The sequence below is a fragment of the Rhynchophorus ferrugineus genome, unplaced genomic scaffold (assembly GCF_030347505.1).
Source record: "Rhynchophorus ferrugineus isolate W39M unplaced genomic scaffold, kcgeb_rfMv2 rfM3, whole genome shotgun sequence".
Lineage (NCBI taxonomy): Eukaryota > Metazoa > Arthropoda > Insecta > Coleoptera > Curculionidae > Rhynchophorus > Rhynchophorus ferrugineus.
In genome coordinates this window covers 74821071-74838605 of record NW_027472582.1, presented here as the reverse complement: position 1 = coordinate 74838605, position 17535 = coordinate 74821071, and the positions used below count along the sequence as shown (strand labels likewise).

At 31.5% G+C, this 17535-nt stretch overlaps 1 protein-coding gene and 1 long non-coding RNA gene across 3 annotated transcripts in view; one reads left to right on the top strand and one right to left on the bottom strand.

Annotated features, from left to right (window-relative positions):
• The window catches only part of vex (somatomedin-B and thrombospondin type-1 domain-containing protein), a 279653-nt gene that overhangs the window by 83579 nt on the left and 178539 nt on the right, over nt 1-17535 (top strand). The window lies entirely within an intron of this gene.
• On the bottom strand, nt 1760-5982 carry LOC143192433 (uncharacterized). 2 transcript variants are annotated; one of them, XR_013004780.1, is made up of 7 exons: nt 5467-5982; nt 5181-5403; nt 4946-5088; nt 4465-4635; nt 2317-2837; nt 2125-2251; nt 1760-2060 (listed from the first exon to the last, which is right to left on the bottom strand). It is a non-coding gene; the product is annotated as an uncharacterized LOC143192433 (long non-coding RNA). The 2 variants fall into 2 exon arrangements; XR_013004779.1 differs by lacking the exons at nt 4946-5088; nt 5181-5403 and having other exon boundaries at nt 1787-2060; nt 5467-5857.

Here is a 17535-nt window from a genome sequence, read left to right as displayed (position 1 = left end):
CCAGAAAGAACGGATGCTGCACAATTTGAAAAATTTACATTAAGGAGAAAAATAGCAACTTAACGAAAAACGTTTCTAACTTGCACTAATGCTAATGATTTTCACAAAATAAGGCCAATGATAATAGGAAAAGTGTCTAGAAACTTTAATATGTCTATTGATTATGATTGTTCAGAAATTGTTTAGACAGTCTATTTGTTGTTGTCAGGTAAAGCCCCTCATGCTTATCATCAGTCATCCCTCAGAACTGTAACTAAGAAGCGAGAATGGGTCAATATTTATTATATATTTCCATTAGTCCAATCAATGGGCCAGGGCATAATAAGACTAAGTGAGTTAATTATTGAGCGCCTACTGAATATCAATAAAATTTAACTTAATTAGGATGGAATTAACAAAATGAGATGTATATGTCGGGTTACAGTGGTGTATTCTTTTTAAATGAATTATAATGGAAACAACACATGTTCCCTAATAATGTTCGCTATTCCTGATTTCGCTGTTAGCGATCCACTGTTTGTTACTCGTTGAAATTTACAATCCAAATAATTAGAACTATAACAGCCATGGATATAGCACACTTCAATGGCAATAATTAGTGGAAAATGTAATAGAATCAACATATGCCCACTAATTGCCTAACACATAACCTAGCAATTGCCAACTAGGGATTTCTGTTACACCGAATAATATTGTGGCGACTTAAACGAGCTGCATATTGTTAATTGTTAAATAATTTATTTTAGTTATTTGGTGTTTTAATACAATTTTTGATAAAATAATAGTGACAGCATATAATATATTAATTATATATACTTTTCACTGATAATTTTTACTTATATTTTCATATTCAACCGATTTTTTTTTGATAACGTTCAAGTTTCTGCAATTATTGTTACGATTATTTTAGTTATAAATACCGAAACAAAATTTTTCTTATAAAACGAATTTTGAATTTAAGATATACTGTCTATTTTTAACTACTTTGTGTAATAAATTTGGAGTCCCTTTCGTAATATCACTATTATACACCTGCTGCCTCCAAAACCGCATTTTCTCCATTCTCCTGGTCATTAGCACAGCTCCAAGTCTAATATTGAACCCTCGTCAGATGGTCAAGTGTTCGTTGGATGACTGGTTGGTTTTTTTCCTTAAATTGATTGACTGACGGCCGCTGTCAGCATAGTTTTCCTAATTAGAACTAATTAATTCGTCACGGAATGATTGATGTAGATATGGTAAGTTGCACAATATTACTCCGGTCTAATGAATAACAGTTTACTTAGCTCGTTATTTGACAAAACGCCATGAACAGTTATTGATTTTCAATTAATCTACCTAAATTCTTCTCGAAACCGTAACTTTAACATATTTTTTCTATATTATATAGAAATATGTTTCCTAAAGATGTAATATTAATTAGAAACTAATTGACAGTCACAGCTAGGAAGTTTTTCGTTGAAAAACAACTATAAAAAATAAAGTATTGTGTGAAGATATAGCTATTTTCGCGAAAATAAAAGTGCCCTTAAAACTTTTTGGAGAAGGAAAGTGGAAACTTTTATCCGAACTTAGTTACATTAAAAGTTCACAACATCTATTAAGTGTTAAATGTTAAAAACAGGATGCCGTCCATTTTTTTTATTCAACTAGATTCTATTTGATGTCGTAGTAGGAAATTTAATTAAAACGGGAACATATCGAGGTAGTAATTTACGTAGTTTTAATACAACTTTTAATTAAAACGTAACACTTCAATTTAGAATTTTAATTTGCATAGGGCTAGAGGTAAGTTGTAAGAAGACAATACGGACAATTAGAATATAAACTAGTATTTTATATGACATATTAAAATTATATTTTTGTTGAGTGTGTTCCTTAATTATAACCACAGAGTATATAGAGATTTAACTTTGGAGAAATGTCATTCCGATGAGTTGGAGTGGTTCATTTCATTTCTATGGTCCCTTCAAAAAAACAGTGAACTCACGTCATCTGAGTTGATGATGTCAAAATGACACAATGTTGCCCCATCAACTCCGAGCCTTAGTTTATTTTGGCTACAACATAATTTAGTTAAATAAAAACTGTTATGAAATATAGTTAATTTTAATATTATAGTACATTTAATGCATATATTATCGAAGGACTTTAAATTACAGTTAATTATACTCTTTTCCACATCACCTATGAGTTGGAGTTCTAGGCGTGTGTTTTTTATGCAGTGGTATCCGTTGGAGGCCTAATCTACCTAATTAACAATTGTGTATCCAAGTAATTATTTTACATTCATTAGAAAACAGATTTATCGCTTACGTTTAGTTCTTGTTTACTTCAGTACAGTGTTTCATTGTACAGTCATTTTAGTATCAATGTATTTCTCCATAATTTGTTCTGTTACTACCTGTATACATCTTTCTTGATACAACTAGATTTCCATCCATTCTCCTTAATGAATTTGTCTTATCTGCTAAGTGTTAATTTAATATTCTTTCTCCCCTCACACATTTTTAAGCAAATGCTGATATATATTCTGATCAATACAATACAATCACACACATATTTGTGCACATATATCTTTTACATTCTACAATAAGATTTTCTATAGTTATCATATATTAATTATAAACTTACCTTTAGTTATTTCCACTCTCATCACCCTGTCTTGGAGATTATCAGCATTGGCATGATAATAATCCCATATTCATAAAGTTTCATTCAAGTGAATAACTAAGTTTCCATCATATATCAATTTCTTCGTTAATGTGTCTGATCGAGTCCATTCAAACCGAAGCTGTTATTAACTATTCCTGTTTCCAACATGAAGAACGATATATCTGCAATGATATTATAATTAATATTTTGAGGAATTTTGTAGACGTTTGACAATGGGGCAACTTTTGCTGGTTGATTCGATTACGTGTTCGAACGTATCAAACAATAACATTGTGTCTCTTTTCAAGTTGAATAAAATGAGAAGGAAAATATTATCTGATTCTAAAACGAATTTACAAATTATGTTAGGTAATACATTAAATATCTTGATGGCATGAGTTCACTGTTATTTTAGATAGACTATATGCACATTTTCAGGGCAAAGTCAGTTAAGAGGTGGTTAGTGTCAACTTGTATTGATCTTTAAAATGATGTTTATTAATTAAGTGTATTTTTTAAGTGGTTAATTTAGTTAAAGCAATATATTTTGGCTATTTAACCAAGAATGATGCATGAAGGTAAAAAACTAGTCTTGAGCTCGAAACATTTTTATAATTTTACAATTATTTTTATGTTAACTTCGTTTTATTTAGTATGGAACATATTTTTACTTTAATAGAAATGCGAGCAGAAAATCCGTATCTACAATTTCACGGTGTGGATCAGATAACCGAAAAAACATTAACGGATCCAGACTCATACATCCGATAAAACAGCGCGATGGGATTATATCGTAAAAATGTTTCTATTTATCCTATTCATATACGAAACAAAGCGTTTGTTTAGTTTTTTACGCGAAACTTGTCCGTTTCTATCCCCCGCCTTTTGCCGAGAGAAAATTAATATGCCCGCTGTTTTTTTTCCTCGACATATATATAAAGCCGTGTCTGTACCACTGTGAAAAAAGAATTTTTAATAAGTGGCGGCGTGTGTGGTCGCCGTTTTATTAAATTTTGAAACCTGGATTATCGTCTGATTTATGAGCTGCGGGGGTGAAGGTGGAAGGCGGGGGGACGACGGAAGGTTGCGAGAGCGTCGCGCCAAAATACCCATCCTGCGGGAATCTCGTTGTCTGACTCATCTGTTTTTCTTTCTCCGAATCGTAATAAAGTTTTTCAGGACCTTTTATTCCGTCCCTTTTTTGTGTTTCTATTTTTGTTCGGATTTAAAATACACGCTCTTTGTTTATTATTATTTGATGTGTTCAACATACTGTGGGACATAATGAGTGGTGAGAGAAAGAGAATACTTTATTGGTCTCATTTTATTCAAACATTACGGTTTATGTAAGTTAATGAATGTCTTTGTTATATGGCATACAACTTCGTATCACTTGATTTATTTAGCTCCAGCTGTACACAACCTTTCCGGTTTTTGTAAAATCTTTCACTAACCGTATGTATGCAATGTTATGATTTCATATATATGTTAGTTTATTCTACTGATATTGCGCTCAAAGCTACATACGTTACACATTTGCGGTAAGCATGCTTCAACCTTAAGAATATGTACACATTATGAACATACTTATGAATATAAATACATTTTAACTAGTGTTTGGAACTAACGACTGTTTCAGTCGCTATTTTCCATCCGACTGATTTGACTACTTTTCACTATCAACTGTTTCAGTCCTGAACTTTCAGTTACTATTTTCGGACCTACTAGTTTCATTCGAGTGATTTTTAACGTTCAAACTTTGATGTCATAGCCGCAACCTTGGAAATAATATGCCGAATTTATGCTTACATAGATTTATATGTGGTTGGGTTTATCTGGACTGGACTGTTTAACGTGGGCTCCGAACCATGGTCCTAGGCATTAAGCCTACCGATTGGCGAGTGACCATCCAATCATCCCAGATCACATTTGGTCTTACCCAGCCTGGATCAATTTCCTTGTCGGGTTTTACACCCTTATCTAAGAAAATTACAAATATTAAACAATCACAATCAAGTCAAATATATAAAATACAAAAATAATTTTATATCATTCAAAATTAAGCTGTTATTTTGAAGGTAATATATTACAGTAGTTGTCTCTTTCATTTTCTTTCTCACAGAAAATTCGAAAAGAAATATGTACGTTCCCGTCTCACTGAAGTTGGAATGAAATAGAAATAGACCAATTACTTCTGTTATATTATGTTATTGTTAATTTTGGAATATTAAAATACGATTAAATCTAGTTGGGATTATTATTCCATTCCCTTTTTGTCAATATCACTTACCAATTTAACATGAACTGATTTGTACACCACAAAGAATCAAACAACTATATCCGTCCTTTTCCTTCTCAAAATTAGTACGAGAAGGAATTCGTACATCTCCATCTGATATCGGGAATAGAAAAACAGACGAAGTCTGCATTTCACTGAAATAGAAATTACTGTCTTCAGTTGCTCGTTTTTTTACCATCGACTAGTTCGACTGTTTCGACTATATTCAGTCATTAATCTTAACCACCTGTTGTAAATAAAGTTGTTTCTTTATCGGAGATGAGTTACCGACAGAAACACAGAATTTTTGTCATCTGTAATTATATTAAGATTATCAGATATTGTCCTGATGCTGAATTTTATTGGTCGTAATTATAAATATATTGCAACTATTTGAAGTGTGCAATTTATTAACATGGAAGTAATATCCTTCAGCACCATTTCAAAAAATGTTTAGATATATAGAGGCCCTGCAAACTCGTAGCGTTACTTGGTTTCTAGGATATTTTATTATCAGTTTATTACAATAATACCTGTCTATATGCCTTAAGGAATTTGATTTGGACTGATCTCTGCCCGACTAAGCCGGTTGAAATTCACTTATTTCTTCTAGGATATTACGAGAATGTATTAAAAAGAAAAACAAAAATGCACACGATCGTTGAAATAGATTATTCGAACGAAAATGTTAAATCCAGTCACGTCAGAGCCGTGTTTAGTTCGCTGCTATTTATAACCGCCAGATATCTGCATTCGGTTGAAACTGCATTGTTTTATAATTCTAAAACTTTGTTGGTTGTTTCTAATCGCGCTGTGGAGGTGAACTATCAGTTATATCCTTAATATGTATAGAGTGAATTATTTGCTGATATATAGTTGAGATCCTTGTCATTTTAATACTTACAATTTTATCGATGTTGGTACTGAGAAATTAGATTTCATGTTTAAATAATAAGACATTATTGTCAAATTAATACCCTTAGACTAATGTTGTTTAGGATGTATTAAGATAAGAAGTTACATAATGTAGGCTTTGTAGTAATGAGTAGTTATATGTTTATACCTGGTTTTATAAACAATTGTTTTAGATTCTATACACAACTGAATTTTCATGACGTATTTTCAACTAATGTTGAAATATTTTTAGTACTGTTTACAGATTAAGTTTAAATTTTACTACAGTGCAACTATGTTACATTAATCAATATGTTGATCAAAGAATTGCTATAATTTATGTTATAACTTTATTCGTAAACTAAACATTCTGTAGTACATCAAGTGGCTGAGTTTATAGTTTATTATGTTCATAAATCATTTAATTCGTATTTTATGTGTTTAAGTATGAATACTATGCGATAATGTATAGTGAATTTATATTACAAAGTATGGTTTTATTGACATTACATATTTTATTACAATATTTTCTACTTGAAATGTTTATAATTAATGTTCAGTTTTCCTTGAAATATATTTTTATTATAGTTAAATTATCCATTTATAGCTAGAAATGGTTGTCTATCTATTGTGAAACAGCTAGAGATAATTTAATTATCAGATCTTTACCGGATATCGTCACCCATTCACATTTAGTTGCAGTCGATTAACTGCTACTGTAACATCTATAACATTGATATAGTCGTCCAAACTCGCACATAAATTCTATTCATAAGGATTTAGAACATATTCTTATATTTAAAAGTGCGTTCCACTCAATATAACTCGTTATTATCTACAACTATTTAGTAATATTTCCTTCATATAGTTCTTAAAGTCCAGGTCTTGGTGAATGTTACCATTTTTAATGCACCATTACCAGTACCGTTAACAGTGCTACGAAAAACTTTCTTTTAGTAATTTTGGATTAGTTTATGCTACCCCATAGTTTCACACTGCAGGCCAATATTGTCGTCAAAATTTGTTTAAAGAATAACAATTTCTTATAGAATGATAATTTGGATTATTGTCGAAACACCATTTTTTTGAAGCCTCATACAAAGTTCTGCTCATTTTTTTAATACGCTCTTTTCACTTGAACTTGGGGGAATCGATGTTCTGTTTTAAATATTTAAGTAGTATTTTTTACAGAAATATTTTTGCGAAACAGCAGAATTTATTAAAAAATACTATTAAACTCTTAATCGCTTTTCTAATTTGTTTTAAATTATATAACCTTTACGGACAACATAAATCTTTCCAGTGTAATCTATTGTTTTTGCAAACAAAACGAAGCCAAAAAAAGCAAGACAATGCAAGCTACTAACGACGCTAATAATAGATACAGATAAATAAATAAAAGAGGTCGCTAATCTAGATAAAAGCCACCCGAAGACCCATCAACAAGGTCCCCGCTTTCACGCTCTGCCCGGTAAAAATTAACTGCGTTCTCTGGGTCGAGGAGACACAAAGGCCCTCCATTAGAATAAAGTTATTTATGCGACCTCTCCATCACTTCTACATCCACTCCAATTAAGAACTATTCCGAGCGCGCTCCTCGAGATCTGGATAGGGAAAAGTCCTCCCGGCTTTGTTGTTAAGCCTTGCGCGCCGGGACGGCGAAAGTGGATTTGCCTCCTCGCACGCACTGTTCTCAGTTTACTGCTATTGATACCTGATAATGGCGTTTAACTTATCAGATTATCTCTTATTAGCATTGTTATTGGCTTATATAATAGAGACAAGATGTTTACCAGCCGGTTTACGCCTCTATTAACGTCCTGAATGTGTATTGTTTGTATATCGTCTATCTCAATACAAAGATACGGCAATCACCCTTGCGATATTGCGTATAAGCTTCACTGCAGGGGTCATGCAACTTGAAAGGACAATGAATTAATTGTGTTACCTGTTCTCTCCATTATAATAGTGTTTTTCGTGGGTTTAAAACGAATTTAACTAGCAAACATTAATTAGTGTGCTATTTCATGGACGGTCTTCTGATAATATTACAATTCCGTTATAGTAGAACTTCTGAGATTTTTCAGTAAAAAACTGACTATACGATACTTCATTCAATAAAACAGTGAACTTTTATCATCTAAATCGATGACGTCAAAATGTCGCAATGTTTCTGCATTAAAGTTCATTTTGGCTCTGACATAACAAACTTATAATCTAAATAAAATAATGAAACAAAAATATTATCAAACATAATTAATTTTAACATTATAGTATATCTACTGCATATCATATCGAAGGATTTAAAACTACAATTAATTATACAGTTGTAATAGTTTGTAGGTTAGGATTGTGTTTTATTATATTTATATTGGACTCTTTTCTACACCACGTATGAAGTAGAATTCTAGGCGCATTTGTTTTGTTATCTACCTAATTAACAGTTATATATCCAAATAATGTATTTAATATTCACTAGAGAGAATTTACCTTGTACTTTTAGTTTTTGCTTCCTTCTGCACTGCATTCTCCTTAATTCATTTGCCATATCTGCAAAACAGTTAGTCTTTTTTCTCTCCTCATACATTTTAACCAATTGCTCATATTTATTCTGAAAATTTAGATACACATCTATGCTAATCAATCATTCACACTTTACAATATTATTTCCTACAATTATTATGTATTAATTATATACTCACCTTTAGTTGTTTCCACACTCATTACCCTGTCTTGGAAATGATCAGCATTGAATTCACGATTCCATCATTTGTCAATTCCTTCTGCTGATTCTTCTTCTGATCGAGCAATGAATTTTTAATAAATTCTATGGCTATTAAATTAGTGGCCTAATGAATTGTTATTCAAACTTTTACCTTTCCTTTCTAACAACTTTTGTTATGTAGCGACCTTCAGGCATGTCGAATTTTACATCGTGGAATAAACATCAACAAAGTATTCGCGTCTCCAGGTAACACCGCTGCGTTTTATCTATTTTGTATTTTCCACATTTTTATATTACTTCAATAAGTAACGGTCACATAATATAAACACCACTGTTTTATTTAGTTTTACCTCCATTCACTGAGCCATATCATTTACCCTAAAGCTATATAATACTATTTTTATTATCATCTTACCATGAATGATCCAATGTCCCATTCTGAAATATCCATGCCTCATCTAAATACACAAATTTAAATAAATCTTCTTTAATTTTATTACATGCTTTTAAAAATTGTCTGAAAAATCTATTAGAACCATTCTTAGGTTGCCATTTTTTTTGCCAACAGTGTATGAAGGGATGTTCTACATCCCTCACAGAGCTGCATATCTCTAAGCATTCTTTGGATACTTTCCAGACTAACAGTTTCTTCTGAAATAATGGTATTAAATTTGTCTACCATGAAATACTACTCACTGTTTACATTTCATATATTTGCTATCTGGAAGAGTTAACATCAAGTTGATGTTGATTCCTCACCATCACGAGGATGGTTTCTTTTCGATGGATTCAAGATTAAATTTTTCAATTTTAAGATATTTTAGTGACTGTATCTATACTAATAATTCAGTGCATCTGCAATACGTTAAAACATTTTCAATAAAAACCTTAGCAACTTGATATATAACGACTTTCATAGGCTGATTCGGTTACATGTTCGGATGCATCAGACAGCATTGTATCTCTTTTTGACAAGAATAAAATAAGAAGGATAATATTGTCTGACTGTTGAATGGAATGAATGACTCGTTTTGCTAAGCCACAAACAAATGATTGTCAGACGGAGGAAGATAGGAGCTCTACGGAGTAGTGGGTGTGTTCTGGTCTTCAATTTTGTTGAAGCTTCTATCATTCTTCATGTATAATTATTATATATATAGCCATTATATTATTCAATATATAATTCGTACATTAACACAATAGTGTTACAACTGATGGATCGCCTGTTTTTGTAAATTTCAACGGGATCCAATTGGTGGAAATGCTGGAGTATAATTACCTAGTATCTGTAATAGAGGTAAAGAAAGTAGCATCTTCTGATAAAGTAATAAGCCTATTCGGTCAATCTGTAATAGCTTTTGCTTCTCTAGGCTATAATTAAGGCTAAAATCCGCCTCTTTCGAATTTCGATCTTAAGATTCCATGTGTATGGCTGCGTGACTTGGATACAGACTGATATCTGTACGGTTGTATCTTTTATAAAGGATGCTTGACTGTGACGATGGCAAATTCTACATGATTTTCTCTGAGATCTTATTCGAATAAAGTCACTTGAGATGTGACGATCAGCATACAGTTGAGGACTAAATTCAGAGAATTCCTCACACACTTCTGTGACGGAATCAACGTTTTGGGTGGAAAACGCGGCGTATAGCTCCAAAAATGACATGGATTGGGGTTATCGAAAACAACCTGAAAAATTGAAATTGAACAGAAAAAAACGAAACATAAAATCGAATTTACAATAGAAATTTACTTACACCCGATACTGATATCAATTTTGCTATTAAAGAGCAAACTAAAAGTTAGATTTCTCGGTGGCGAAAACATCAACGTCACCTAATAACCCAAAAAGAAAGCAATCCTGCAACACGCCGCTCAGCTAAGAGACGAAAAAAACTTCACCATCTCAATAATGCTCCTTCAATTTCAAAGTTAGATACGATTCCTGTTCCGCACCAGACTATAATAAGAAGACATTAATCAAAAACGATCCGGCTCTCGGAAACTAAATTTTATGCGGTATTGTAACCATTTGTTATCCGCCAGCCTGTTTTAGGTCTGGCGCTTGGCTTCATATGTTTCCACTTCATGTGTTTATATATCCTCCGTATGAATATATAAATAAAATTACGTGACAATTTTGTTCATAAGGAACATTAGAGTTCCGTTGAATAATTTCGAATAATAGTGAACTGGGAAGTATTCATTTTCTCTATTTTTACATAAAAATATAGGTTTCGTTCAGTTTTCCTCCTATCATCTCACAAAACAAACGATTGTATGATCATATAAACAAAGAAAACAATTTGAACTGAAATATAAATAAATCCAACTAGCGGATTCATTTCATTTTAATACAACTGCAATTTTTGATCAACAGTTCAATGTTGTTCAAGTAGAGAGGCCAAAAAATCATATCCATTGATATTATGTAATTAAATGTAGTTAATAGATGTGTTATGCTTATTGTCTATTCTTCAGAATGCTTTCATTTTTTCTGTCTTGCTTCGGTCGTGATTTTCCTCTCTTCTGAATAATTTCTCTAATACATTCATCGCAGGATTACTTGGGATGACCAGAAGAAGAAATCTGGTCTAGAAGTCTAACTTTTCCCCTCTCTACTGTTGCTTCCCATATTTTTGTTACCTGCCGTGTGCCTTCTATGGGTTGTATGTTTACCAACTGAATTATCTTTCTGTATGTTCTTCCACTGATTGAATGTTGATATCTTTTGATCTGCTTACTTTTCTGAGGTATTTCATTTCTGTTTCTTGTATTTGTTTTACTTTATATATACTTTTATCTGTATTTAACAATATCTACGTCTTTGGATCAAAAGTTAATATTGGTCTGTAAATTTTGTTAATATGTATATACCCAAATATTTAAATTCATTTACTTGTTCTATGTTTACACTTTCAATTTGGGTATTTATTACTTCTGTCTCTCCTGTCAGAATGTTTTCATTTTGCCTTTATTTGCTATCATTACATATTCTCTGAACATAGTATCATATTCCATCTGTTTGAGATGTTCTGGTCCATCAGTTTTTATTATTACATCAACTGCAAAAGCTTCTATCGATACTTTTTTTCATAATTTGATACACTATATGCATTCCTGATTTGTCTATTTAACATTTCGTATATCATCCATTAATATTATAAGAAAATGTGTAACTTTGTTATTTAAATTCTTCTCAGATACTTTCTTTTTTCGAAATACAAACCGATGTATTAATCCCGTTCTCGCCTTGCTTGTATATTAATGCAAGTACAGTAAAACAGTAGTAATAAATTGATGTGTGAACTAGGACAGTACTAAGCATATCTAATATGAGATGTAATTGATAAAAAAGATATTTTCTTGACTAACTTCTAAACTAAGAAATATTAATATTGGTATTCCCAATTTCGGAGGTTTTTTTTAAAGCTGTCGCTCGCCGTCATCTTATAATAAGACATTAATCAAACACAAACAGTCTTTCTAAGCAAATTGAGTGCGGTATTGTATCCATTTATTATGCGCCGGCTGGTTTTGGGTTCAGCGTTTGGTTGGACTTGCTCTTTCCTCTTTTATTTTACACATGAATATTTCAAAAGATTTTCCTAGTAAGCTTTACGTCTCGCCTAAAAGCCAGAACACAATAATAATCCAAAAATAATGATGTCTATTTCGCGTAGAATTCTGAATCTTTTTTTTTCACAGAAAAAGTAACAAATAATATCGATTTTGTTATCGCAGTTGAATTTATTCTATGTAAAGCTCTAATAACGATAATATTTGGCAAGAAGAACATATTCGAAAGCTCTTTGAAGATCAATAACGGGGGAAATAAAAATAAGAACAATTCCTCGGGAAATACGTATCTTACACGGTCACCAATACATTTAAGTGGTCCAGACTGTTTGAAAGCGGCCACCGTACGTGCCAAGCGTCAATTTCTCTTAATTTGTGTTAAATTAAACGGCTTCCAGTTTCTCCGTCACGTACTTTACATGCTTGCGCACTCAATTTTAACTTGGAACTTGCTCTCGTTCTATTCCGAGATAAACTTTGAAGTCTCTATTTAAGGGATACTTGGAGAATGGAGAGTAATGTATTGGCCTTTCTTAACTTGATGAATGTCTCCGTTTTTTTCTAAATCTGCCAAAAACTTGACAAAGTTACGACAATTTGTAATTTATAATTGTCAGCGATGTAATATTATTTAGGTAATAAAACCTCCGGTGACTTATTAAAATGTTAAAATTGCTTGATGAAGTTAAAATTTAATGAGTTATCCTTAAGTTAATTTAATTGTTCGTTAATTAAAACCGAAAAATCGGTTCGATAAAAAACATTTTCTCAACTTTCCATGTAAGTTTTTTTCAACTTACTCTGAGTAAATATGGTAAATACGAAAGATTGACAGAGATGAGGACAATCAACGTGATTTTTAAACACCGTCACTAACTGCTTGATGATATTTGTGAACATATTTAACGTTATATATTGTCAAGTATAATAATTGTACAGAGAAAATTCTGAGAGTAACATAAAACATTAAAGACAATAGCTTCTTTGGAACAGAAACATCCAAGATAAATCCACTCTTTCGAAAACTCCAAATTCCTGCGAATAAGGCAGATATAGGTACCGTAACTAAGTTATTTTTGATGATACCAAAGCGGGTTAAATTATCAGGATGTTCCAGTGCGTTACTAACGTCATTTTTAATGGAATGTCGGTCATGTCTGGGATTAAACAAGGTTCATGCGACGGCTAAACCTCGGGGAATTGGCGTCCTGATGGATTTCCCTTTAGAAAAGGAATCCGTGTTTCTAAATCGGAACGCCCCGACTTTTCTAAGAGGGATTAAATTACTGGTTTCAAGCTCAAGATATCCCCATACTCTTATCAATTATCTCCACAAGATTTTGGTTTTATATATTTTTGTAAACTGGAATAAAATTTAATGAAAAACAACTTTCGTACCACTGTGGTCTATTTGTGATATAGTATGCGTCTGTTCCCTCTCTTTCCGGAAGTATCTAGGTTTCCTTTCTAGAATACTCTCATCTCAGGTTCACTTAAGGCGTCCTCTCGAATTTACTTACTTTGCCTTTTCAATTTTTATGTTTATTTCCTTTTTCCCTTTCAGCCGTTTATTTTTTATTCAATTTTACTGTTGTTTGTTAGCATGGTCTTGACTGTTGGCAGTTAGTAGTACACCATCAGTAATATTTTCATTCAATCTTGAATTTTTTATAATTTCTTTCATTAATATACACTATGTCTATTTACAATATTATGTTAATTATTACCAACTGATTACACTTTGAAGTCGGTGTCGGGCTCAAACAATACAAAAATAATAAAATAATTTTGACATATACAAAAAAATAAATTACAAACAAAACAAATCTAAATTAATATAATTGTGTGGGTTCGGCACCGACTTCAAAGTAATCAGTTGGTAGTAGTTAAAATGATATTGTAACTTGATAAATAGGTTTATGTAGGTATTAAGCTAAATTGTGTGTATATAGTAGAATATAAAATACGTGTAGTCGATAGGCTAAATAAGGTTTTTGTTTGTTTTTAATTCGATTTTAACTTCGATTATTTTTTAATTCTTAGTGAGTTCTTTATTGATTTTTTGAAGTCGGTTCAATTTTTTTGTTAAAAATATTTTGTAACTAAGATAAAATATGAAGGAAAAATCCGCTTCAAGTTTAAAAGTAATTTTACATTTTTACAAATTGGAATTGGCATGTATTCGACTTGATCTTTGATGTGCATTGGTTGTTTTATCGGACGAGCTATATCCTCTGTGCTGCTCTCTCAAATTTCCTTTACAAACTAATAAATGCTAGAGGTATTAGCCAAAATAAATTGAAGCTAAGGTATAAAATATCAGGTAGTTTTAAATAATATTTATTATCGAATAAGTAATTTAAAGAAGAACACTTTCTAGATTATGAACAATGAACAATGAACAAGAACAATGTGTTCGTATGCTCGGATGCTGAATGATTTTTTCCTCTCTAATTAACGTTTTACAACGTCGTGTTTTACAGGTCACAAGTCGAAATAATTAGTTAATGCAAAAGGTGCTTGTAATTAAAACCGGAAAAAGTTAATGGGTTTTCCGGTGGAATTTTTTAATGTTTTCACCAGGAAGTAATTGTAGTAGGTATGAATATAGTAATAGAGTAAAAATACTCAATTGGTGAATAAGTACTTTTAACACATAATGGCATATATAAGGTTGCAGAAAAGTTTTTTTTTCACATATGTATATATTTTACGTTTTGCATACGTCTGACAACCGGACGACGTCCAATTGTCAGGTGTATGCAAAATTCTTGAAACCAATAGTGATAAGGAGTTTTAACTCTTACCTATAAATTATTGTGGCCGTATAATTAACTGTAGTTTTTAGAGGTACTATAATGTTAAAATAAATTATATTTGATAATATTTTTGTTTGTCATCTAATGTATATATTATCGAAGGACTCAAACTACAGGTAATTAAACGGTTACATTAGCTTGTAGGTTAGAATTGTTTTATTATTTACATTGACAACGGTGTCGACCAGTAAATACCAACACTATCGACTAATGGAATTCTATAGACCGATTTGGTACTTATTCGGACGCATCAGACATTCTGTCTCTTTTTATCTAGAGTAATGCTAATTAGTAAAATGAGGAAGAAAAATTCTCCGAGTTTCAAAGAGATTTTACATTTTTATAAACTGAATTTGTACTATAATGTTAAAATAAATTATATTTGATAATATTTTTGTTCAATTATTTCATTTAGAGTAGAATTGTTTTGTATGTCAAAGCCAAACTGAACTAAAACTCACAGTTGATGCGGCAATATTGTAACGTTTTGACGTTACAAATTTCGATGACGCATTTATAAATAAACTTTGAATAGACTATATATCATTGCTCAATGTTTGAAATTTAAATGAATTTTTTCATTTTTTCCGTTTTCCTGGCCCGTAATATCCAATTACAAGTAGTAATTGGTCAACGTAAAATCTTCGCGTAAAATCTAACCGGCGCTGCACACCTCCTAATAATTCATTATAAAAACAATCCGAATGAACTCTCCGGCGAGCTGGTAAAGTGGAAACTATAAAAATAAAAGACGGAGGACGAGACGAGCAACGAAAAGAGAGAAAAAAATCGATTGTCTGGTTACGGTATTGCACTCGAGGGGGGCGAAAGGGTGAAGCGGACGCGGGGGAGATCCCGATTAATTACGAGGAACGCGGCACCGACGCTATTTGCACCGGCGACGGACGAAACGAGCGCTCACCGTATCCCGAAGACAATGAAAATATTGCCAAATGCTTTTCCGTTCTAATTAACGGTTTTTTTCAGTTTTACGTTCGCGTTCTAAAACGAACATCGTCCAAGAAACGCTCGCTACCTTTTATTTCAGGTGAAAAATGCATTGAATCATAAGACAAGATACTTAATGATTCTCCATTGCTCAAAAGTACGATCAGCTGAAAAAGATAATCTTGAGAAGTAGAGTTCCAAAATGCTGCTATAATAATGTGCAATATATTATTAACAATCATACTGCAAATAAATCATAAAACCATATATATTAGGAGGACGGCAAAGTCAAAACGTTTGAACCGACTTTAGAAAATAAATAAGGAACTCACTAAAAAGTAAAAAATAATCAAATTTAGATTTTAAACACAAAAAAAAACGTGTTAAAATAAAATATATATTTAACAATCGTAATAATTAAATAAAAAACTTATTTAACTTATCTACTACACGTATTTTATATTCTACTATATACACACCATTTAGCTTAATACCTACCTAAATCTATTTTTATATTTATAATATTATTTTAACCACCACCATCTGAAGAGTTTGAAGTCTGTGCCGATCCACAAATTAAATTTGTTTTGTTTACTTTTTATTTTTATTATATATAATTTTTTTTAATAATAAATATAAATATGTATGGAAGTTCACACTTCCATATAAATTTCGAACAAAAACTAATTTTGAAAATCGGTCCATAATTGACGGAGAAATCGGCGAACATAGAACCTCCTCCTTTTTCGAAGTCGGTTAAAAATAATTCGAATGAAACTAGTAGGTCCGATATAGGGGTGTTGGCCACCGATAAAAATATCAATATTTCGATTATCGGTATTTTAGAAAATATCGATATATCGTTTTCGATTTTTATAAAAAAAATCGATATATCGGAGAAAAAAACAATATATTTTTGTAACAAGTATGAAAAATATCGATATTTTACCATATGCATATTTTTAATAAAAAATGAAAATGCATCGAACCATCGCCAATTTTAAAGATGTATTAAAAATTATATTTAATTTATTTTGAAAAAATATCTGTCAAAAATATCGATATTTTTCTGCATCCCTAGTCCGATAGTAAAAGTAGTCAAATTATTAGGACCGAAAATAGCGACTGAAAGCAGTTGACTGAATCAGTCGATAGTAAAAAGTGGTCAGTTACTAAACAGTCGATAGCCGTTTTCAGTCGATAATTCCCATAACTAATCATAACCCTCTGAAATGGCTATAGTAATTACTATGTCACTCGAATGCACGCTTCGACTGTTTTCGGACTGCGCGTTCATGAAACAAGTCGGAACTCGACGAATTCCTTTCAGTGTTAATTTTGAGAGAAGAAAGGGCAGGTATAATTGTTTAAATCTCTATGCTACAAAGTTCAGTACATTTTATATAAATTTAATTTCTTGAGTAGCAGTCTAAAATTAATTTGACATTTTAGTGTTACTTTGAATTTATGAAAAAGGAATGAAATAATGATCTCAAATATGTTTCATCGTATTTTAATATATGGAAAGTAACAATTGCATAATATAATAAATTTAGCTGGTTAGTACTATTTCATTTGAACATATACGAATATTTTAATATATGGATTCCTTCTTGTCTCCTACTAATTTTGGG